The following is a 24,269-nucleotide window of genomic DNA, read 5'->3' as shown; positions in this document are numbered from 1 at the left end:
GGCGCCTATGCTCCTGAACCATAATTTTGTGCCTGAATCTGTTTGGCGGAATGCATCTTTCCGCAGGGCCTGCAAGACAGAACTGTTCTGCCTGGCCTTTGGTTTGGACTCAGTCTGACCCTTATGTTTCCCTCCCCTTATGGTCTTGATCTATGGGCTACTTTAAAATGAGGCTGCATTTTAAATTGCATTTTAACCTGTATTTTAAATTGGGTCCCCCCCCCATTATGTTTTTACTGTAATTTAACTGGTGTTAGCCGCCCAGAGCCTAGCTCTGGTCGGGGAGGGTGGGGTATAAATAAAATTATTATTATTATTATTATTATTATTATTATTATTATTATTATTATTAATAATAATAATATGTCTCCAGTGTGGGCAACAGCCCATATGGTGAAGAAGCGTCTCCACCCCCATCATTCAGCCCAGACACTGAGGTCCAACTCCAAGGGCCTTCTGGTGGTTTCCTCAGTGCAAGAAGTGAAGTTACAGGGAACCAGGCAGAGGGCCTTCTTGGTGGTGGCACCCACCCTGTGGAACGCCCTCCCATCATATGTCAAGGAAATAAACAACTATCTGACTTTTAGAAGACATCTGAAGGCAGCCCTGTTTAGGGAAGTTTTTAATGTTTGATGCTTTATCATGCTTTTAATATTCTGTTGGGAGCCGCCCAGAGTGGCTTGGGAAACCAGAGTGTTGGGCTAGGGCTTAGAAGACCTGGGTTCAGATCCCCACTTGGCCATGAAGCTCACTGGGTGACCCCTGTTGTGAAGGTACCAGCATCTCCGGTGTGTTGCCTGGAGAGCAGAACTCCAGGATTGGGCTGCAAACAGAGCAGGTAAGTTAATCACTGCCCATATCCGTCACACCCAAGGCACATTACACCTAGATGTAGTTATGGCAGCCTCTAACGCCTCACAGGAATTTGTGTGGTGGATGGAAACCAGTGGCTTGATAAATCTAAAGTTAGATTTGACATTTCCAACATAATGTGTACTGGCTTAATGCTGTTTGGTTTACAGCTGCAGTTTCTCAAACACTTCATTCCTTGGTAAATCTTTCCTCTGTATTTGCTAGATTTTCACGGGGAGAGCAAAGCACTCCCACGCACTCCAGGCTGACTTTATTGGAGAGTCTCTATTGTTACTCTTGCCTTCGTAGCACTAGGAACATTGTATGGTGATGTCCTTATTCTGGTTTCCAGTTCACATGACCTATTAGTTTTCCAGTGGAAATCCCCTGTGCTTTAGAGAGTGCAATGACTTCCACACCTTCAGAAAAACGTTGGAAGCCTATAGTGTCTAGAAGATTTTTACAAAACAACAAACCCATACCAACACAAGAAATTCAAGACAAAATAGGGGAGACTCAAATACCTTGGCTAACACACCATCAACTACACGCCTTCTTAAACAATCCAGCAGTAAAATCAGCAGCCACTAGGCCCTTGACCACATTTGAAATTCTCCTGAGGGACATGGCAAAGGGATGGCATGCACAATATACAAAATATTGCTCCAACATCCCACAAACCCCCTTGACACAATCAAAGAACAATGGGAGCACAGTTTAGGCTATGAAATTAACTCCACCTAATGGACTAAAATGTGGTCTAAACTTCCCTTTAAGTCCATATTGGCCAAAAGAAGGAAACTCACTCTGAAACTCACCTGCAGGTGGTACTTAACACCATGGAAACTGGCACCGATATGCCCAGGAACCTCACCAAGATGTTGGAGAGGCTGCACCTCCACAGGCACATATCTCCACATGTGGTGGGAATGCCCTGAAATCCAACCATTCTGAACAGCAGTCCTACAAGAGATATGCAAAATAACTGAACAGGTATTAGAACTCACCCCAGAACTGGCACTACTGAAAATCTTTAAGATCACATAATGACCACGCACATTATACAGAGTTTATAATCCACCTACTCTCAGCAGCCAGAAGCCTCATAGCAGGCACTGGAGAGACCTATCAGGAGTAAACATGGACCAATGGTATCAAATTGTATGGGAAACAGCCTTACTAGAAAAGCTAAGCAATAAACTGAAACTGACACGGGGACAAATAGAAGAGGATGCCTTCACCCCAGTATGGCTCCCCTTTATCACATACACAGCCCAACAAGACAATGACAAGAACTCACCAACAGCATACGAATCAATCTGATTTACCTGACCCAACAAGCCCCCGCCTCACAAATGCAAACAAACCCCTCTGCAGCCAACCAACCACACCTGCCCCCCCAATACCTCTCACTACTAAGGAAATGTAATAAACGAATAAAAAGACAGCCTACCCAGTTGACGCTGACACAAAACCCCACATGTACACTATACAAAATAATATAAGCCTCACCACACCATGCCTCCTCTCCCCCCACTTCTTCCCCAACACTAATGTCTCATAACAAATGTAACTGATTTGTAAGAAAGTCTGTACAACCTGAAAAAAGAAACAAGGCATGTACTTTTATAAACCAATAAAATCTTTTTAAAAAATAAATTTAAAATAAAATAAAACAAAGAAGCTTGCAGGTGTAATTTCAGAGCCTGTGTCTCTATGAGAATTCTTGGAGAACAAGTGAGGTCCCTGTAGACTGGAGGCATATAATGAAGTCTGTGAGCACTTAGAAAAGGATACTGTGATTATTAAGACCCAGCATGGGTTTTTCATAAGCAAGTCATGCCAGATGAATCATTTCTTTTTTTATGGAGTTACAAGCTTGCCGATCGGAACACCAGCGGTTCAAATGGTGCAAATGGTTCGAACGGTGAGCTCCCGTTGCTCGGTCCCTGCTCCTGCCAACCTAGCAGTTCAAAAGCATGCCAGTGCAAGTAGATAAATAAGTACCACTCCAGCAGGAAGGTAAACGGCGTTTCCATGCGCTGCTCTGGTTCACCAGAAGCGGCTTAGTCATGTTGGCCACATGACCCGGAAGCCAGTAAAGCAAGATGAGCACCGCAACCCTAACGGTCAGGGGTCCCTTTACCTTTACCTTTACAAGCTTGGTGGATCAGGGAAATGCTGTGGTCATAGTATATCTTGATTTCAGTAAGGCTTTTGACAAAGTCCCCCTTGGTGTTCTTATGCAAGTGTCATTGCTGGAGAGCCATTGTTATAGAACCATATTGTACTGTGCTAAAATGACAGAAGTTGCTTTTCCATCCTTGAAAGAAAGAAATGAGGCGTCTTAGGCGTTAGTGATGTGTGAAATCTAGGCCCCATATTTCATTAAAGCCCAAATTATACAGAGATGAGAAATTACACCCAAGCTACAAACCCTGTGCTCTGTAACTTGTGCAAAGATTGCTCTCTTATGCAAATGAATTTGTTTAGCCTGTATTTTGAAACCCAGTACTGGGAGCCAGCATGGTTCTGTGAGTGACAGGTCCGGGGGAGTCCGAGCAAGTCCTAAATCTTCCATGCAATTATTGCATGGCCGATGGCAAGTCACAATCTTCGCTGCAGTTCATCATCTTTACAAAAGGAATCATAGTGACATAGGTTGTTGAGGGAAAAGCTATACTGAGATGGCAAAACGGCATCAATGTTAGCATGTAAAAGTGTTTCATAAGCCAGAAAAGTAACAGCACACACCCTATAATGGTAGCTGAGCCTGGGATTTTATTAGGTAAGTGTGGGTGTGTAAGCAGGTAGGAGGTCAGTAGAACAAATGCACACTCAGATTTACGTAATCTTGGGATTAGCAAAATGCTGAGTCACTTTGATAGGCGAGTTGCACATGAAAGGGTGGTGCGTTGCAGCCCCTGCTGAGGATGTGTGCTCAATGAGCCTACACATTTTTTGCATTGCATCTTCTCTGCAATCAGTGCTGGTCTTTCGATAGTGGGCACACACAACCCCATGGCAACACTGTCCTCAATACTTTTCCACGCAGAAGTAAGTGGTAGCCATGTGCTTTTGCAGGGTCTCTGCATGCAAAAATGTGTGTGCACCCAAGAAGACATCACTGGGGGCCCCTGGTGACCTCACTGTATGAGGTGGGGACAGATGCAACCCCCTCTCATTCGGCCTGATCCAATATCGTCATGTAGAACTGTTCCGCAGGATCCACTGAGAACCAAAGCCTTGTAAGAATTGAAGGCAGTGGTTCTCAAAGGGTGTGGCATGCCACACTGGTGTAGCAGGAGAGGATGGCAAGTGTGGCAGGAAGATTCAAGGACAATCAATATTGTGTTCTGGGAATCAGCCATGTTCTTATGTGGCTGAATTGTTTTATGCTTTTTGGATTCCCTATGATGTCAAGGAAATAAACAACTACAGTGGTACCTTGGGTTAAGAACTTAATTCATTCTGGAGGACCGTTCTTAACCTGAAACTGTCCTTAACCTGAGGTACCACTTTAGCTAATGGGGCCTCCTGCTGCCACTGCAGCACGATTTCTGTTCTCATCCTGAAGCAAAGTTCTTAACCCGAGGTACTATTTCTGGGTTAGCAGAGTCTGTAACCAGAAGTGTCTGTAACCTGAAGCGTATGTAACCTGAGGTACCACTGTATCTGACTTTTAGAAGACATCTGTAAGCAGCCCTGTATAGGGAAGTTTTTAATGTTTGATGTTTTACTGTGCTTAATAGGTGTGATGGTTTGCGTATGCTCTTCGCAATAAGCACCCTCTGCTCACTCAGAGAGATATTTACAGTTCTTTATTTTACATATGTACAAGCAGCACAGTACAATCATGCATCCGAATTGTCCAGTTCAGATTCGGGGAGTGGTCTTCTCCTGCTTCTCCTCCAACAGAAAAGGTGGGGAAGCTTCATGGGACATCTCTGATTCCTGCTCCTTAACCCTCTCCTTTCCTGTGCCAAAGGCACAGGCATAGACTCTCTGTTCCTGAACTCCCTGTGCGGTGCTGGGGCTTTGCTTCAGCATCAGAGAGCCTTCCCGCCTCCTGGCTCTCTCCCTCTTCCCCTTCCATCACTTCCTCTCTGTCTCCTTCTGATTGTTCCCACTCTGACTCTTCTCCTCCCCCCTGCCCCCCCCCCCCGACTCAAAGACATTCCTTGGCAGTCCTGTGACAATAGGTTTAATTTCTTTAATTTGTTGTAAGCTGCCCTCAGTGGCTGGGGTAGACCAGTCAGATGGGAGGCATCTAGATAAATAAATTGATGATGTTGATGATATTATAAAGTAGTTGTATTCTTTGTTATTAACCAAGCACTGTTGGAGGAGGTGTTTCTTCTCCCACCTTCCAAATGTATTTCTTATCAATAAAAAAATTGGTGTGGCACAAGCAGATTTTTATTCTGAAAGTGTGGCCTAGGGGGAAAAATTGAGAACCACTGATCTAAGGAACCAGCATGCATGTCTACAGTGCTCCCCGGCAGAAAATAGTTGCATTTGCTTACAAGGGACTCATGGTACCAAAGTGGTACTCTCCGTACGTTGCTGGCTCTACCAGGAGGCAGAGTGAGGAAGCTGCCTCAGGCGGCAAATGCTGAAAGGCAGGAGGTGAACAGAGCTGTGTGAATTTCCAACCATGCTTACAAAACAAAAATACACCACTCAGAATAAAATAACCCCAAACAGCAGTAAAATTTCAACCCAACCAGTTTATATTTGCAAGCTCAAAGCTCCCAGTGGAATATTCTACAGGAAGATATCTGATTACCGGTAACTGTGGCCAAACCAGCTCAGTTAAAGTTCAAGCCATTATTCTAGTTTACAATAATAACTATACTTAAATTTGCACCAACAATCAAACAAAAAACACTTCGCATGGCTCATTATGTGTGGTGTTGAAAAGGAGCAAGCAGAGGACATGATAGAAAGGATTTTGCATCAAGAAAGTTTTGAAGATTTGGGTGGGCAATAATAGACAAAAGCCCTTAGAGGAGAAGGAAGATAAGTTGTTACTATTATCATTTATATAGGAGTCTCTCAGCAAATATTCCCTGGGCTGCTTGCCACAAATCAATCTTTAAAAAGCAGCATTAAAATTAAAATGTTTGTAGCTGATACTGTTTTAAAATAGGTTTTTATTTTATTTTAAATTGCATTATTTTGCTACTTGGTTCTCTGCCACAAAAATGACCCTTTATTTTATAGCCACTTTCCTCCATTTCACCTGCTATATTCCTCAGAAAGGAAGCTTAGACTGTATTTTTTAACTTGCCTGGAATCTTGCCTTCCAGCAACTCCTGCAGCCAAGCTGGTGCCAAATGCCTTACTCTGCTTACGACCACATCAGCAAGGCTGAGAGGGGAGTCTTGTTGGGTTTGGGGGTCTCCCCCCAAATTATAACAATACTTAACCCTGGGCAGCACATCCTGCTATATCAGAAATTATTGTTCTTCATCTTAAAGAAAGCAAAAGACAGTGATGAAGAAGGTTAACTGAGAGAAGAAGAATTTATTTCCAACCCGGCCACTCCATTAAATGTGTTCTTGAGCTAAGACAGAATTAGAAAAGAAGCATAAGATATCGGCTGAACTGTGTGTTAAAAACACCAGGCGAGTCCATGCTTAAGGCTATTTATTACAAGTTTCCCACTGTATAATGCATCCTCTGTGGTTTTCTTCATACAGGTCATTTTGCAACCCTTCCTCTTAGCCTGTTATTAAGCACTTGCAAAAGGATTTTGCAGGGCGCCATTGTGGTGTGGGAAAAGTACTCCGTAATCAGGCTGCAATCTGAGCCCAGGTAATTTGCAGTTGGTTGGACTGGAGCAAATGGGACCTCTGAGATCAATTTGCTCAGTATCAGGGTTCTGGCTGGCTGGGTACCTAAGAAGAACCTGCTGGATCGGGTCATATAGACCCAGCCCAACCATTAGGCAGGGTGAGACCATTGCCTCAGGCGGCAGAAGTTCCCCAAGCAGCATGCCTGTGGGTGCCCCATCTGCCCTGCCACCTCAACCAGTGGAGAAGTGGTGCTGCCATCTGTGCCGATTTTGGGCATGACTGCATCTATTTGGGGCGAGGCCTCACCCAAAATTGGTGCTGATTGTCTTTTGTAGTGGGTGCTGTGGCAACAGAAGCAGGTAAATGGTTGCCCATAAGCTAGAGATTCCCCACCAGGGTAATGGATAAGAAAAGCGATGGACTAGGCGGAATTGGTAGAGCCAACAGCTAAAATAAGAGAACCTAATGAAGATTGTTATGTGGAAGAATGGAAGCCTTTTTCAGAATATTTGTGCAATATAGTATGATGAATTAATGAGCAGGATTTGAAGTATGAGCAACAGAAGAAATTAGAGAAGAAGAAGAAGAGTTTGGATTTGATATGCCGCTTTATCACTACCCGAAGGAGTCTGAAAGCGGCTAACATTCTCCTTTCCCTTCCTCCCCCACAACAAACACTCTGTGAGGTGAGTGAGGCTGAGAGACTTCAGAGAAGTGTGATTGGCCCAAGGTCACCCAGCAGCTGCATGTGGAGGAGCGGAGACCCGAACCCGGTTCACCAGATTACGAGTCCGCTCCTCTTAACTACACCACACTGGCTCACAGTGTTATTGTATGGTGGTTATGATTATAAGCAAGGGGGGAAATTGTAAACACCATGGAAAACGGGAATGGAAGTAAAAGAAAAAATAAAAAATTGTTGTGTTTTGAAGTGTATATGTGAATTTTTTGAAATTTAATAAAATATAATGAATAAAAAGATACCCCACCAGGGCAAGAAATGATCAAGGTGAGGGATGGGCGGTGACATTTCAACCAGATCTTTACAGGCCCAATGCAAAGAAACAATTTACCATCTGCAGGAGCAAGTAAACAATTAAAAACATGCATCCCCTGCCCTGCCCGAGTTATTCTAATGTGTGGCGTAAAGACTGGGAGCTTTCGCTAGCGGTGAGGCTTTTTCTCAGTCACCACTTGGTTAGTAGGAATGAATGAATTAATGTTTATTATTACGGTCAAACAGCCAGCATACTAAAACCAGAGTTTCTGCATAGTTCTTTACAAAAACGATAAAGACAATCAGAATGGAATTTAACAATCAATATACGAATTAAATAGACTTGAAATGTGTGTCCAAAGAAACAAGAACTCCATTTAATAATAAGAAAACTGAACTATAAGCTGTAACAATTTGTGTTTACCCTCATTTACCCTGGAATTCAAACCTAACATCTTGCTTACAGCAGCTGGTTTTTTTCACCTGCCAGAAAGGGATGAATCAGAAGGCGAAGTGAGTTGCAAGAGATAAGAGCCTCTGATGAAACCAGGAACTCTTTGAAAAGTGATTGGTAAAGAGCGTTCCCTGGGGAAAATAGGCTCCTGTGAATTGCCCCCGAGTCTGCAAGGGTCACGTAGCAACTGGCAGAAGCCATGGCATCAGATATATCTCCTGTCCTAGTTCTGTCCATGGAAATGTACGGTAATCCTTTCTGCATGAGATGTAGAGGGATGTGAGGGGCAGATGGGGCTCATCATCCTGGGAAGGGAGCCCATCTAGGAGGACAAAAACTCTGGTCCTAAACCTCCTTTGTCAGAAATGCTTTGAGAGTAAATCCCAGAGGAAAAATCCATACCTGCTGCATTGTGGGATATCTTTGGGAGAAGCAAAGTAAACCCGATGCAAATCTGGAGTGGAGCCCTCAGTGTGGTTAGATGGTACCTTGTACACTGTCTGCTTCTAGCAACTCCTGCAGCCAAGCTGGTGCCAAACATATTGCTTTCCTTTCCTTTGGATCACATTAGCAAGGCTAAGAGGGGATGTTTGTGTCATCTGGGCAGCCCAGGGCCCCATACACACTGCCCAGGCTCACACCCCAGGGAAGAGAAATTGTGGAGAAGGAGAATAACTCAAAGAACAGTTGCTGTTGTCCCTTCACCTCATTTACTGTCCCCAAGGCATCTCATATTACTCTTGATGTTGTAGCACTTAGAGTGAGGCTGGGAGACCTCAGACATGAATGTTAGATGCGGCCCCAGACCCCTCTATCTGGCCCTCGCAACTCTCTCCTGGCCCCACACCCCACCAGCCCTACTTCACACCTTCCTTCAAACTAGCCTACTGTACCAAGTTAACATTTACATTTGTTGCTTCGCCTCTGTTCCCATCCACCATTTGCATGTGGTCCCCAGAAGATTGCTTAGATGGGAGTGCGGCCCTTAGGCAATTTAATTACTCTCTTTTTCAAGTGTCAAAGGTTCCCTCATTCAGCCATGAAGCTAAAGTTTGGGCCATTACAGTAGCCTGGCAGACTGCAAAGTGCAGAGACCCACCACCTTAATTTCCCAGGGGTATCTATACATATGAATTACCTCATGAAAATTTAATATTTGTGGCTGGCTACATGCCACATGTTTAAAGCCCACGACTTCTCCCAAAGAATCCTGGGAATTGTAGTTTGTAGTTTGTCAAGGGTGCTGGGAGATGCAGCCCTGTAAGGGGCAAAAAACAGTTCCCAGGACTGTTTGCAGAGAAGCATCATGTGCCTTAAATATATGTTGTGTGTGACACGCAGTGTGTGCAACACTCTGGTTGATTCTATCCATTAAATATAGGTGATATAGATTGGTCCCATTCAAATTATGGTGAAGACAGATGACATGAGGACCATAAAGTATATTGCAGTTAACGGTTCCTATCTGGCTCTTTTTGTCTTTTTTTTGAAGGCAAAAGAAGAGAGTTTTATTGGAGACGATCTGGCTGTTGTTGACGGGCAACTATGTGCATGTAACAACTGGCAGCCCCAGATGGCTTCTTCCAGGCACTGTTCTTCCTTGCTGGGTTAGGACATTTAAAAAGGAGCTCTGGAACACAATGTCAGAACAAAACCTGCATTTGTTCGTCAGAAATTATGGCTTCATGTTGTCCTTCCTGGTGTCTTGTTTCTCATCGGGTGCCAGGAGACGGTTGTGGCCAACTCCCAAGTCACAAAGAAACAACTTTCCCAAGTGTTAAATCACCCTCGCCCTTTTTCAGGTTCTTACCCTGGAGCGGTATACTTTTTTAAATATTAAAAATATCTATGTTTTGTAGGCTCAGCCTTGACATCATCATCATATACCAACAAATAGCAAACTTGGTGACATGGGGCCAATGAGAAATAAGAGTGAGGTATCAGTACGAGAGAGGTACCCCTGTGTTTGGTGAACCCTAATGTTTGGAGAAGTAGAAACATATTTATTTAGGAGGGAACAAACCTAACAGGGCAAAAATGGCTACAGACAACCCAATGAGGACAGAATGTGCTCAGTGGCCAAAGAACGCTAAGTATCTGTGAATCTTTTATGAGGAACGGCTAAGGGAGCTGGGCATGTTTAGCCTGGAGGAGAGGAGGTTAAGGGGTGATATGATAGCCATGTTCAAATATATAAAAGGATGTCACATAGAGGAGGGAGAAAGGTTGTTTTCTGCTGCTCCAGAGAAGCGGACACGGAGCAATGGATCCAAACTACAAGAAAGAAGATTGCACCTAAACATTAGGAAGAACTTCCTGACAGTAAGAGCTGTTCGACAGTGGAATTTGCTGCCAAGGAGTGTGGTGGAGTCTCCTACTTTGGAGGTCTTTAAGCAGAGGCTTGACAACCATATGTCAGGAGTGCTCTGATGGTGTTTCCTGCTTGGCAGGGGGTTGGACTCGATGGCCCTTGTGGTCTCTTCCAACTCTATGATTCTATGATTCATAGAGTCACAGAATTATCACGTTGGAATGGATCCCAAGGGTCATCTAGCCCTACCCCCTGCAATGAAGGGTGGGACAGGAATGGAGTATCCTGAAAAAAGGCAAGAGTGCTCCACAACTGCAATGTTTTGGTTGTGGGTGGGGAATTTTGGATGATGGACCAAATTTGGCCGGGCAGTGGTCCCAATACTGCCTGCCAGGCTGTTCCTTGCAAGCCGTGCCCACCTGCTCCATACCTGACAATCTATGTCACCTGGTTACAAAAGGAGCAACTGGGAGCTTAATGTGAGCTCCCAATTGCGGGAGAAAGGTATGTTCCTGTGATGGGATGATTAGCTGCTTGTGCGTAAAATCGTGGTCCCTCAGAGTTTGTGCAACTCCACAAACCTCTGTGTGTGACAGAGCTCCTCAAACATGTCTGCCCTAGTCACTTGTAGATTCCGACAGTGGTTGTCTGCGGAAGCGCTTCCAGCATAGAAGCTCCTTAACGGAAACGCGTCTTCTGGACTCACGACGTGGCAGCTTCTGGCGAAGAATGGGTCTCCCTATGGGAGCTTCTGACACCTCCCCGCTGTTCTCGCTGGACGTGTCCCTGATCCCTCCCTCTTCCCTGCTAGTTCCTGCTTTAGCTGCTGCGTCTCTCTCCGCATTCATGAGACCTTCCTCCAGAGACCCCTCTCTCCCCCTGCTGGTCCCTGCTTTCGCTGCTGACTCCCTCCCAGCCTCTGTGAGCCCTTCCACCTCCCGTTCCTCCGATGGCAGTTCCCTGACATCCACCTCCCCTCCAGGGCCCCCTTCCCCCCCCGCCCATTCTCTCTCCTCTGGGCGGTGAGGAGATAAAACCCCGAAAAGAATCCTCTTCATCTTCAGACGTCTCGAACATTTCCCTCCATCGGTCTTCGTTCCGGCTCGCTGAATCCTCCTCCTCCTCGGAATCAGGGAACCCCTCCAACTCTTCTTCTTCGTCGGTGGTGGCAAAGTATTCCCTCCGGAACCTCGCCACTGGCTGAGGTTTACGTGGGAACCTCTGATGAAAAGTTTCTATTAAAACCTCGTCATCTACATCCTCTGCCATGACCCAGGTGTTTTCCGACTCCGGTTCCCCTTCCCACATTACCAAATACTCTACTTGATCTCCCTTCCACCTGGAATCGAGAATCTCCGCTACATGGTAGCTGTGTTCCTTCTCCTCCATTGCTGGTCCCCTAGTGACCCTCCCTTCTCTGTCCCCTTTATACGGTGACAGCAACGACCTGTGGAAAACTGGGTGCAGCTTCATGTGGTTCGGTAACCGGAGTCTGAAAGCCACTGGGTTGACCTGCTGCGTGACTTCAAATGGACCCAGTCTTTTGGGTCTTAACTTCTTACAACCCCCTTTGAATGGTAACCCTTGGGTTGACAGCCACACCTGGTCCCCCACCCTAATGGTTTCACCTTCTCTTCTGTTTTTGTCTGCCTGCCTCTTATATTCCTCCTTGGCCCTGTTTAAGTTAAGTTGGAGCTGGCGATGGATCGCTTCCATTTCTTCTACGAACTGTTCTGCAGCTGGAACGCTCCAGTTCTCCCCTTCCCCCCCTGGGAAGGCTCGGGGATGGCACCCGTAATTAGCCAAAAAGGGGCTCATCCCTGTGGACACGTTCTCTGCATTGTTGTAGGCAAATTCTGCCAACGCCAGCTTCTCCACCCAATCATTCTCTCTGTCATTCACATAACACCTCAAATATTGCTGGAGGACGCCATTAGCTCTTTCCGCCTGCCCGTTGGTTTCAGGATGCCGGGCAGTTGAGAAATTAACCTCTACATGCAGTAAGCTCATGAGCTTCCTCCAGAACCTGGAAGTAAATTGTTTCCCTCGGTCTGAAACCACCCTCAAGGGGGCACCATGCAACCTAAACACATTTTCTACAAACAATTTAGCGGTTTCTTCTGCCGTGACCGCATGTGAGCAGGCTATAAAGTGGGCCATTTTGGTTAACAGGTCTACCACAACCATGATGGCTGTTTTCCCTCTGGACCTTGGCAGATCAGTCATGAAATCTATTGCCACTGTTTCCCATGGTCTTTCAGGTGTGGGTAGTGGCTCTAATAACCCTGCCGGTGCCCGCCTCTCCCCCTTGGCTCGTTGGCATTGGTCACACCCTCTCACATACTCCCGCACATCTTCCCTGACCTTGGGCCACCAAAATTCCCTGGTAACCAGCCACATGGTTTTGTGTTGCCCAAAATGCCCTGCTGTGGGGCTATCGTGCAGTTGCTTGAGTACCTTCTCCCTCAATTCACCTTCAGGTATATATAACGCTCCCTTGTAATACAACGCCCCGTTTCTCTCCTCAAAACCCCCGGGTTTGTCTCCCTCCCTCCTGAGACCCCTGAGTTTGTCCTGGGCGTATTCATCATGCACCGTTCCCTCTACCAGTTCCCTTTGCCCCACCAATGCCGCCCCACACACCCAGCGGTCCTCTGGAATGACATGGGTTTCTTCGGGTGCTCCCTCCCCCTCCAAATATTCAGGTTTGCGTGAGAGAGCGTCCGCCCTAACGTTCTCTGGGCCTGGCACGTAACAAATCTCAAAGTTAAATTTGGAGAACTCCTGTGCCCATCTCAACTGCCGTTGGTTGAGCACTCGCGCAGTTCTCCAATACTCTAGGTTCTTATGGTCCGTGCACACTTGCACCTTATGTTGTGCACCAATTAGCAGGTGCCTCCATCTCCGGAAAGCCTCATGAATAGCAAGAAGTTCCCGGTCGTACACCGTGTAGTTCCTCTCGGATTTGTTCAGCTTTCGCGAAAAGAAGGCACATGGTCGCCACTCTGACTCCTCCTTCCCTGGCTGCAGAAGAAGCAGCACCGCCCCTATGGCTCTGTCAGATGCGTCTGTTTCGACCCTCAGCTTTTTTTGTAAATCCACATGCAGAAGTTGTCCTTCAGAGGCGAAGGCTCTTTTCAGTTCCTCAAACGCTCGCTCCGCCTCCGCAGTCCAAACAAATTTCTTCTTACTGCTGAGACAGTCCGTAATGGGCGCCGTCAGGTGTGCAAAGTTTCGGATGAACTTACGATAAAAGTTTCCAAACCCTAGGAACCTCTGCACATCCTTCTTGGTTTTGGGTGTTTTCCATTCCAGCACTGCCTGGACCTTGCCGGGATCCATGGCCAATCCCTTGTCTGACAGGCGGTACCCCAGGAATTCCACCTCCTTGGTATGAAACTGACACTTCTCCAGTTTCACCCACAGCCTGTTGGCTTGCAGCCTGCTCAACACTTCTCTGACGTCTCTCACATGCTGCTCCTCATTCTCCGAATACACCAACACGTCATCTAGGAAGGCCACACAATTCTTGTAAAGCAAAGGCCCCAGTACGTGGTTCATAAACGATTGGAAGCACGCTGAGCCTGCTTGTAATCCAAATGGCATAACGAGATATTCAAATGCCCCCAAAGGGGTGAACATGGTGGTTTTCCATTCATCCCCTTTCCTTATACGTATCAGGTTGTACGCCCCCCTTAGATCCAGCTTTGTAAAAATCTTTCCCTTCCGCACCCTGGTCAAAATGTCATCAATCCTGGGCATAGGGAAAGCCACTGGTTCTGTCACTGCATTTAACCCCCTGAAGTCACACACAAGTCTCGGCTTGTCCGTGTTCTTTTTATCCACAAAAAACACTGGGCTACCCCCCGCTGCTTTGGACTCTCTGATGAAGCCTCTTTTCAGGTTCTTGTCAATGAACTCTCGCAGCTCCTGCATTTCTCTGTCTGACATGGCATACAACTTGCCTACAGGAAGCTGTGCTCCAGGGAGTAAATTGATCTGACAGTCAAAGGGCCTATGCGGGGGTAGTTGGTCAGCTTCCTTCTCGCTGAACACGTCGCTGAGATCTGCGTATTGTGGTGGTACCTTCACCTTCTCCATTACTTCTGTCCCTGCTAGGGTGGCTTGGGCCCCTGCTGAACCCTTTTCCCCTTTGCAGTGTTCCAAGCAATGTGCTGAACCAAAAGAAACCACTCTCTAATGCCAGCCCACCAGCGGATCATGTAGCGCTAGCCAGCTCATTCCCAAAATAATGGGAGCGCCTCCCAAGGTGGCCACATTAAACGCTATCAGTTCTGTGTGCCTTGCCACCCTCATTATCATTGGGACGGTCTGCAAGCTGACCCCTCCTCCCAACAACTCCCTGCCATCGATCGTGGTCACCTGCAGGGGGTTGCTTAAAGGGATCGTCTGTATCTGGTGTTCAGCAGCAAACTCTTTGCTCATAAAATTGCAGGAGCTGCCTGAGTCCAACAGCGCCTTTATCTTTAGGGGGTGTCCATTTTGCAGCTCTAGTGACACTTCAATCACTAGAGCAGGTTGAGGAGCTTCTGGCATGGGCACTTTCACTGCTCTTTGGCCTGGCTGCTGTGCCCCGACTGTGGCAACCAGGCGTTGGCTTTTACCTGCTCCGGTTCTCCCTGCTCTCTTCCCTCAACAGCTCCCACCATCCCTTGCCATTCCTTCCTCTGGGGGCAGACTCTGGCAAAGTGGCCTGGCTGTTGGCAGAGATAGCATTTCCGGGCGCCTTTTCCCTCCTTCTTAGCCCCCTCACTGGGCTTTGAAACTGCGCGCGCGCGCGCTGTTCCGATTTCCATCGGCTCTGCCGGCGGGAAAGTTGTCTCTGGAATCTCAGGAATGCGGAACTCCTTCCAGCGTTCCCCTTTCCCTTCCCGCCTCTCCAAAGCTCTCGCCTCCTGGCGCGCGCCTATGGTCAGTGCAGATTTAGTCAGCTGATCCATGGAATCCGCCCTAGGACCCCGGGACAGTTCGTCTTTCACGGCCGAAGCCAGGCCTTCTTCAAATAGCATTTGAATGGGTGCCGCCGATAAGTCCCACCCCAATCTGTGAACCAGCATAGTGAACTCAGTCCAGTACTCACGGACAGATCGGCTTCCCTGCTTGCAAGCCATTAGCTGTCTGCGCACCACTCCCTCCTCAATATCGCTAGAAAACATGAGATCCATTGCACGAAAGAACTTCATGGTGTCCTTTAGGACGTCATTGTGCGTTGCCATCAGGGGCCTAACCCAGTCTCTCGCCCCCCTCTCAAGATGCCCAATCACGAAAGCCACTCGCGATTCCTCGTCAGGGAATTCATCAAACTGCACATTGAGGGCATATTGCATCTCTGTTCTAAAGGCATGATAGTCCTTGGGGTCCCCCCCAAATTTCTGCACCAATCCTGGTACCTTTCTGTTGAACTGGGTGGCTCTCCCCTTCTTGTCTGCATCCTGAGCCCTTCTCTCCTCAAGCCTAGCCGTCTGCAGCGCCAATTGGATTTCCAACGCTCGGTACCTATCTTCCAAGCTTGGACCCGCTCCAACTCCTGCCTCTCCGGCTCCGGCTGGGTCGCTCATGATGCCTTCTCCTGCACAGGCAGCTTACAAAGACTGTCGGAATGCTGTGATGGGATGATTAGCTGCTTGTGCGTAAAATCGTGGTCCCTCAGAGTTTGTGCAACTCCACAAACCTCTGTGTGTGACAGAGCTCCTCAAACATGTCTGCCCTAGTCACTTGTAGATTCCGACAGTGGTTGTCTGCGGAAGCGCTTCCAGCATAGAAGCTCCTTAACGGAAATGCGTCTTCTGGACTCACGACGTGGCAGCTTCCGGCGAAGAATGGGTCTCCCTATGGGAGCTTCTGACACCTCCCCGCTGTTCTCGCTGGACGTGTCCCTGATCCCTCCCTCTTCCCTGCTAGTTCCTGCTTTAGCTGCTGCGTCTCTCTCCGCATTCATGAGACCTTCCTCCAGAGACCCCTCTCTCCCCCTGCTGGTCCCTGCTTTCGCTGCTGACTCCCTCCCAGCCTCTGTGAGCCCTTCCACCTCCCGTTCCTCCGATGGCAGTTCCCTGACAGTTCCCAACACCCAAGTAGGGAGCCCACCTTGGTCCAATAGCACAAAGCTTTGTGTTAGCAGAAGCTTCAATGAAAACTTTGACAGCTGTGTTGTCCCACATACTTGTCAGTCATCTGATATCATGATGTCAGGTGATTGACAGACACTATGTCCCACCCACTTGGTTTTGTTGAAGGCCCAGTCCCCCTGGGCTGGTAGGTATATTTAAAACAGGAGTGCAGAACCTGCTGCTCTCATGTGTTGATAAACTACAACTCTTTCTTATCCCTTGCTTGCTAGGGCGGATGGGAGTTGGAGAGCAACCACATCTGCAACTGAATTAAATAAGCCTTTGCTCCATATGAGTGTCCACTGTTTTACTGAGGAAAGCGGAAGTTGAAATTAAGATGGTTTAGTAATTGAACACTTGGTCTCCTGACCAAAACGCTGAGGGTGATCATGATATGGAGAATGGAATCAAGTAGGCATCTGAAACAGGAAATGCTGCAGCAATGGGTGATTTCAACTATCCTCACATTAGACTTGGAACATTTGCATGTTGGAGTCACCAGGTTCATGCCTAAGGAGTGAAAGGGAAGGGGAGGGGAGAGAATTTCTGCCAAATATTTATTGGGCCTTGTGAGCCATTTACTTAACAAATGCCTCCCTGCTGATAACAATCAGCTGCACTGCTGGTTCCACCAACCCTCTTGTCTTAAGGAGCCTAAGAAGCCATGATTTAAATGGTCCTGACAAGTATCTCCTTTGTTAGGGAAATTATGGGTAAATGGTGTACAATGACTAGCAAATAGCTGACAAAAGGGCATACCCTCCCTGTCCTTAGTGAATGGGAGAGGAGTCTTCTACTTCTTTGGCAATGGATCACTCAAAGCCAAGCAAGATTGTCTTCCATGAACATTGTCTTAACAGTGAGTCCGAAAGTGACTGTGGAGGTCAATTCTGATGCACACATCCTTCCTCAGTGGGGACATAGGTTTCCTGGCAGGAGTTGATCACGGTGAGGGTTTGCCAAGCGTGCCTTCCTCTTAGCACATTTCTCCCTTTTATCCTGCATTTGAACGTCTTCAAAGGTCATGACACTTTTGGTAAAGGCTGTTCTCCAAATGGAGTGTTCGCAGGCCAGTGTTTCCCAATTGTCAGTGTTTATACTACAGTGGTGCCTCGCAAGACGAAATTAATTCGTTCCGCAAGTCTCTTCGTCTTGCGGTTTTTTCGTCTTGCGATGCACGGTTTCCCATAGGAATGCATTGAAAATCAATTAATGCGTTCCTAGGGAAACCGCCTTCAGACCAGGTCCGGGGACAGTCTGTCCCCGGACCTCTTCTGAAGGCTGGGGGGGGGGACAAGGGCTTTTCTTCCCACCCCCAGCATTTTAAAAAACCCTGGGACAGCGGAGGACTTCTCCGCTGTCCGGGCGATCTTAAAATGCTGGCGGGCGGCATTTTAAAATCCCCCCGGACAGCGGAGGACTTCTCCGCTGTCCGGGGCGATTTAAAAGCCCCTGGGAAGGCAGGCAGGGGGGACAAAGACTTTTGCCCCCCGCCAGCCTTCAGAAGAGGTCCTGGGGGCAGCGGGAAGCGAAGCGCTTCGCTTCCCCGCTTCCCCCCGACGTCTTTTGCAGCAAGGGGCTGCGGGGAGATCGCTATCTCCCCCCAGCCCCTTGCTTCAGAAGAGGTCCTGGAGCAGCGGGAAGCGAAGCGCTTCGCTTCCCCGCTTCCCCCGGTCTTTTGCAGCAAGGGGCTGCAGGGAGATCGCTATCTCCCCGCAACCCCTTGCTTCAGAAGAGGTCCTGGGGGCAGCGGGAAGCGAAGCGCTTCGCTTCCCCGCTTCCCCCGGTCTTTTGCAGCAAGGGGCTGCAGGGAGATCGCTATCTCCCCGCAACCCCTTGCTTCAGAAGAGGTCCTGGGGGCAGCGGGAAGCGAAGCGCTTCGCTTCCCCGCTTCCCCCTGACGTCTTTTGCAGCAAGGGGCTGCAGGGAGATCGCTATCTCCCCGCAACCCCTTGCTTCAGAAGAGGTCCGGGGGCAGCGGGAAGCGAAGCGCTTCGCTTCCCCGCTTCCCCCGGTCTTTTGCAGCAAGGGGCTGCAGGGAGATCGCTATCTCCCCGCAACCCCTTGCTTCAGAAGAGGTCCTGGGGGCAGCGGGAAGCGAAGCGCTTCGCTTCCCCGCTTCCCCCCGACGACTTTTGCAGCAAGGGGCTGCGGGGAGATCGCTATCTCCCCCCAGCCCCTTGCTTCAGAAGAGGTCCTGGAGCAGCGGGAAGCGAAGCGCTTCGCTTCCCCGCTTCCCCCGGTCTTTTGCAGCAAGGGGCTGCAGGGAGATCGCTATCTCCCCGCAACCCCTTGCTTCAGAAGAGGTCCTGGGGGCAGCGGGAAGCGAAGCGCTTCGCTTCCCCGCTTCCCCCCGACGTCTTTTGCAGCAAGGGGCTGCAGGGAGATCGCTATCTCCCCGCAACCCCTTGCTTCAGAAGAGGTCCGGGGCAGCGGGAAGCGAAGCGCTTCTTCCCCGCTTCCCCCCGACGTCTTTTGCAGCAAGGGGCTGCAGGGAGATCGCTATCTCCCCCCAGCCCCTTGCTTCAGAAGAGGTCCTGGAGCAGCGGGAAGCGAAGCGCTTCGCTTCCCCGCTTCCCCCGGTCTTTTGCAGCAAGGGGCTGCAGGGAGATCGCTATCTCCCCGCAACCCCTTGCTTCAGAAGAGGTCCTGGGGGCAGCGGGAAGCGAAGCGCTTCGCTTCCCCGCTTCCCCCGGTCTTTTGCAGCAAGGGGCTGCAGGGAGATCGCTATCTCCCCGCAACCCCTTGCTTCAGAAGAGGTCCTGGGGGCAGCGGGAAGCGAAGCGCTTCGCTTCCCCGCTTCCCCCCGACGTCTTTTGCAGCAAGGGGCTGCAGGGAGATCGCTATCTCCCCGCAACCCCTTGCTTCAGAAGACGTCCGGGGGCAGCGGGAAGCGAAGCGCTTCGCTTCCCCGCTTCCCTCGGTCTTTTGCAGCAAGGGGCTGCAGGGAGATCGCTATCTCCCCGCAACCCCTTGCTTCAGAAGAGGTCCTGGAGCAGCGGGAAGCGAAGCGCTTCGCTTCCCCGCTTCCCCCGGTCTTTTGCAGCAAGGGGCTGCAGGGAGATCGCTATCTCCCCCCAGCCCCTTGCTTCAGAAGAGGTCCGGGAGCAGCGGGAAGCGAAGCGCTTCGCTTCCCCGCTTCCCCCGGTCTTTTGCAGCAAGGGGCTGCAGGGAGATGGCTATCTCCCCGCGGCCCCTTGCTTCAAAAGAGAAGACCCGCTGTCCCCGGGGGCAAGCTTCGTTTTGCGAAGCAAGCCCATAGGGAAATTCGTCTTGCGAGGCAACTCGAAAACGAAAAAACCTTTCGTTTTGCGAGTTTTTCGTCTCGCGAGGCGTTCGTCTTGCGGGGTACCACTGTACATTTTTTTAGATTTGCCTCGAGACAGTCTTTAAGGCTCTTTTGTTGACCACCAGCATTACACTTTCCATTTTTAAGTTCGGAATAGAGTAGTTGCGTTGGAAGACTATAATCAGGCATCCAAATAACATGACCAGTCCAATGAAGTTGATGAATCATTGCATCAACACTGGTGATCTTTGCTTCTTCCAGTACACTGGCATTAGTTTGCCTGTCTTCTCAAGTGACATGCAAATTTTTTTCGGAGACACCGTTGATGGAATCTTTTGAGGAGTTGGAGATGGTGTTTATAAGTGGTCCATGTTTCGCAAGCATGCAGTAAGGTTGGTAGTACAATAGCTCCTGTAAACAAGCATTTTGCTTTCCCAGCAAATGTCCCGGTCCTCAAACACTCTGCACTTCAATTGGGAGAAAGCTGCACTCGCAGAGCTCAGGCAATGCCGGATTTCGGCATCAATATTGGCCCATGTGGAAAGATAACCACCCAGGTAAGAGAAGTGATCAACACTTTCCAATGTTATACTATTGAGTTGGATTTGTGGTGCTGCAGAGGGGTTGTTTTGTATTTGAACAAAAAACAAAACAAAACAAAACAAAATTCCTTCCAGTAGCACCTTAGAGACCAAGTAAGTGTGTTACTGGTATGAGCTTTCGTCTGCATGCACATTTCTGCAGATACACTGAAATAGAAGTCACCAGACCCTTATATGTAAGGAGAGGGTGGGGAGGGGTGATTGGCTGATAGGCATGGTAAACCTGTTGACGACTGTTAATGACTGCAATTGGTCTTACAGGAAAAAGCAAGGGGTGAGATGGCTAAAAATAGCTTTATCGTGTATAATGAGATAAGAATCCAATTTCTCTATTCAGACCAGGTCTCTCCATGGTTTTAAGTTTGGTAATAATTTGTAATTCAGCAATTTCTCTTTCAAGTCTATTTCTGAAAATTTTTGTGTTTGTTAGTGCAACACATTGGTTTTTTTGGATGTTGAGTGATAGGCCAAGCTTTCTGTAAGCTTCTGCGAAGATATTTAGGATGGTTTGGAGGTCATCCTCTGAGAGCTGGACACCGCCCCCCCCCGTCTTGTTTTCGCTGACCTTTGACTCTGCTGGCTGGCGCTGTTGGGAGCCCTCCAACAGCATCCAAAAGGCCACGGGTTGCCATCCCTGCTCTACATATGAGGAGCATGGACTGTAAAAATGAGTGCATGCAAATCATCTGTAGCAATAACTTACATATGCAAATTAACTATAGCACTTCCCCCATACTTTGCTCCAGGAGAAATATCCAAATTACATTTAGATTGGCCTGTTATTGCAAGCTACCCCTTGGCCATTTATTCAAATATCTGAAGAGCTGTCCCATGGAAGATGAAGCAAGTTTGTCTTCTGTTGCTCCAGAGGGTAGAACCCAAACCAATTGATTCAAATGAGAAGAGATTCCGAGAAAACATTAGGAAGAATTTTCCAACAGTTGTTGTTGTTGTTTAGTCGTTTAGTCGTGTCCAACTCTTCGTGACCCCCTGGACCAGAGCACGCCAGGCACTCCTGTCTTCCACTGCCTCCCACAGTTTGGACAGACTCATGCTGGTAGCTTCGAGAACACCGTCCAATCATCTCGTCCTCTGTCGTCCCCTTCTCCTTGTGCCCTCAATCTTTCCCATCCTCAGGGTCTTTTCCAGGGAGTCTTCTCTTCTCATGAGGTGGCCAAAGTATTGGAGTCTCAGCTTCAGGATCTGTCCTTCCAGTGAGCACTCAGGGCTGATTTCCTGAAGAATGGATACATTTGATCTTCTTGCAGTCCATGGGACTCTCAAGAGTCTCCTCCAGCACCATTTCCAACAGTAAGAGCTGTTAAATGGGTGGAAAGGGCTTTGGAAGGTGATGGACCTCTCATTCACTGGAGGTTTTAAAGCAGAGATTGGAGGGAGCACCCGTTAGGGATTCTGTGATTTTTGCATTGCAGGAGTTGGACTAGATGACTATTATTCTATTTTCTCTGGCCTTAGCTTTGCCTCTCAGCAGCAACCGTTTCCCACTCTCACTTACTTGGGTTTTGAATCAAGGCCCAAGCATTTCCTTCCTACAGCAGATGCTACATATTTAGCCTCAAGTGAGGTGGTCAATAAGGTAGGAAGCCATTGCTAATTATACTATCCTTGTAAGTAGGTCACCTTGTTCTTCTCTTGCATGAGTTCTGGGCCTGCTAGGATCTAATGGAGTGCTTGCATTTCATGTATTTATTTAGAAAATGTCAGCGCTGCCCTTCAGTTAAAACTCTCAGGGGAGTATACAGGAAAATAATTAACAGTGCCATCTTAGACATGTTTTCTTCAGAAGTAAGCCACACTAAAGCCAACGGGGCTTCCTCTCAGGCAAGTGCGTTGATTGCAGACTAAGATAGTAACTATGTAAAATGCTACAGAAATAAAACACAGAAGCAGCTTTGAAACAAAGCCACAACCAAGGCATTCGTGGCCTTTTAACTCTCCCTGCCCCATATCCTAGACATCCAGCCTTAGGGCTGGATCAGGCCAATGGCCCATCTAGTCCAGCACCCTGTTCTCCTAATGGCAAGCCAGATGCCCGTGGGAAGTCTGTAGGCAGGACATGAACGCAACTGCAACTCTCCTGTGAGTTTCAGAAACTATGCGCTGCTTCTGATACTGACGGTAAATACAGCCATTAAGGCCAGTTGCTATCAATAGCACATCACAGCATATGCTTCCGTAGACTAGAGTGCACCTCATCAGCTGCATCATTGCTCCCAGCAGCGTAGTGTGGGCAGGATGGAACTGCAAATGGTTATCAGAGGACAATGCAATGAATGGCACAAAGTACAGACCACCTTACTCTCAATACATGCCCACTTGACTGTTTTGGTGTGAGGAACTGGCACCTTTACAAGTGCCAACTAACGTTTGTGCCACACTTGCTAGCAATTAGTCTTTCAGTGTGGCAGCCACAAGAAAAGCTATGCACACGAAAGCTCATACCAGTAACAAACTTAGTTGGTCTCTAAGGTGCTACTGGAAGGATTTTGGGTTTTTTTTTTTTGTTTCCCTGCCCATTGATAATACTGATTTTACTTCTACTTTGCATCAACAGAAGTCTAGTGTCCAGATCAAGGGAAGTAATAGTATCTCTATTCTGCCTTAGTCAGACCACACTTGGAATACTGTGTCCAGTTCTGGGCACCACAATTTAAGGAGGTTGACAAGCTGAAACATGCGCAGAGGAGTGTTTCCAAGATGATCAAGCGTCAGAAAACCAAGCCTTATGAGGAACAGTTGAAGGAATTGGGTATGTTTAGCCTGGAAAAGAGGAGACTGAGAGGAGATGTAATAGCCATCTTCAAATATCTTAAGGACTGTCACATGGAGGAGGGAGCATGCTTGTTTTCTCCTGCTCTGGAGGGTAGGACTCAAACTAATGGCTTCCAGTTGCAAGAAAGGAGATTCTGACTAAACATTCGGGAAAACTTTCTGACAGTAGAAGCTTTTCAGCAGTGGAACAGACTCCCACGAGAGGTGGTGGACTCTCCTTCCTTGGAGGTTTTTAAACAGAGGTCGGATGGCCATCTTCATGGGCGCTTTAGCTGAGATTCCTGCATTGCAAGGGGTTGAAGTAGATGACCCTGGGGGTTCCTTCCAACTCTAAGATTCTATGATAAACTTGATGTACATTTCATAGAATCATAGACTTGTTGGAAGGGATCAAGAGCGTCATGTGTAGACCACCCCGCTGTAACGCAGGAAAGCTTTCTCCTAACGTGGGGGTAGAAGCAACGACCCCGAGACCAGTTTGTTGTTAAAGTTACTGGTACTCGCACTGAATGTTTTACATTGGTTATCTGAACTACTTATGAGGTTTTTGTTGATTAAAGCGGTACATGAACCTTGTCAAATAAAACTAAACCACTCCTATCCACTCCGCGCATCCTATGAACCCGGCTCAGCACCAGCGCAAAATCCTATGGGCGTTTTTTACAAAGAAAAATCCAACGGAGCTCATTCCGGGTGGTGGTGGGGAGAAGCTCCCCTTTCCCCAAAACCACCGCGCGCGCAGAGACTGCAGATTAACAGCGACAACAGGCCTACAGAAGCGAGCCCCACAGCACCCCATTCAGTTCAATGGGACCCCATTACCAGGGAAAATCTCGCACGGGTCCGCGCAGCTCAAAACCGGCTCGTGCCGTTTGCAGCTCCCGCTGTAATATACCCCAAAGCCGGAGCTGGGAACCCTCCACCCCCCGGACACGTGCGCCGCCCTAGGGGGTGGGAAGCGCACGTGTGAAGCGCCCAGAAGGACCCGGGAGGCGCTCAGAACGTTCAGGACCCGGCCGGCGAGAGGAGAGGATAAAAGTGG

The 24,269-nt window shown here is 48.3% G+C and overlaps 1 long non-coding RNA gene across 1 annotated transcript; it reads left to right on the top strand.

Moving 5' to 3' along the window:
* Positions 1 to 9,786: 9,786 nt before the first annotated feature.
* LOC308585244 lies at positions 9,787 to 23,412 on the top strand. Its single transcript, XR_014007191.1, has 3 exons — positions 9,787 to 9,923; positions 20,271 to 20,389; positions 23,010 to 23,412. It is a non-coding gene; the product is annotated as an uncharacterized lncRNA (long non-coding RNA).
* Positions 23,413 to 24,269: the final 857 nt, after the last annotated feature.

Source organism: Podarcis bocagei (genome assembly GCF_964188305.1).
Source record: "Podarcis bocagei genome assembly, chromosome: 4".
Classification (NCBI taxonomy): Eukaryota; Metazoa; Chordata; class Lepidosauria; order Squamata; family Lacertidae; genus Podarcis; species Podarcis bocagei.
Note: the sequence above shows the minus strand (reverse complement) of the source record. Positions and strands in the feature narration are given on the sequence as shown.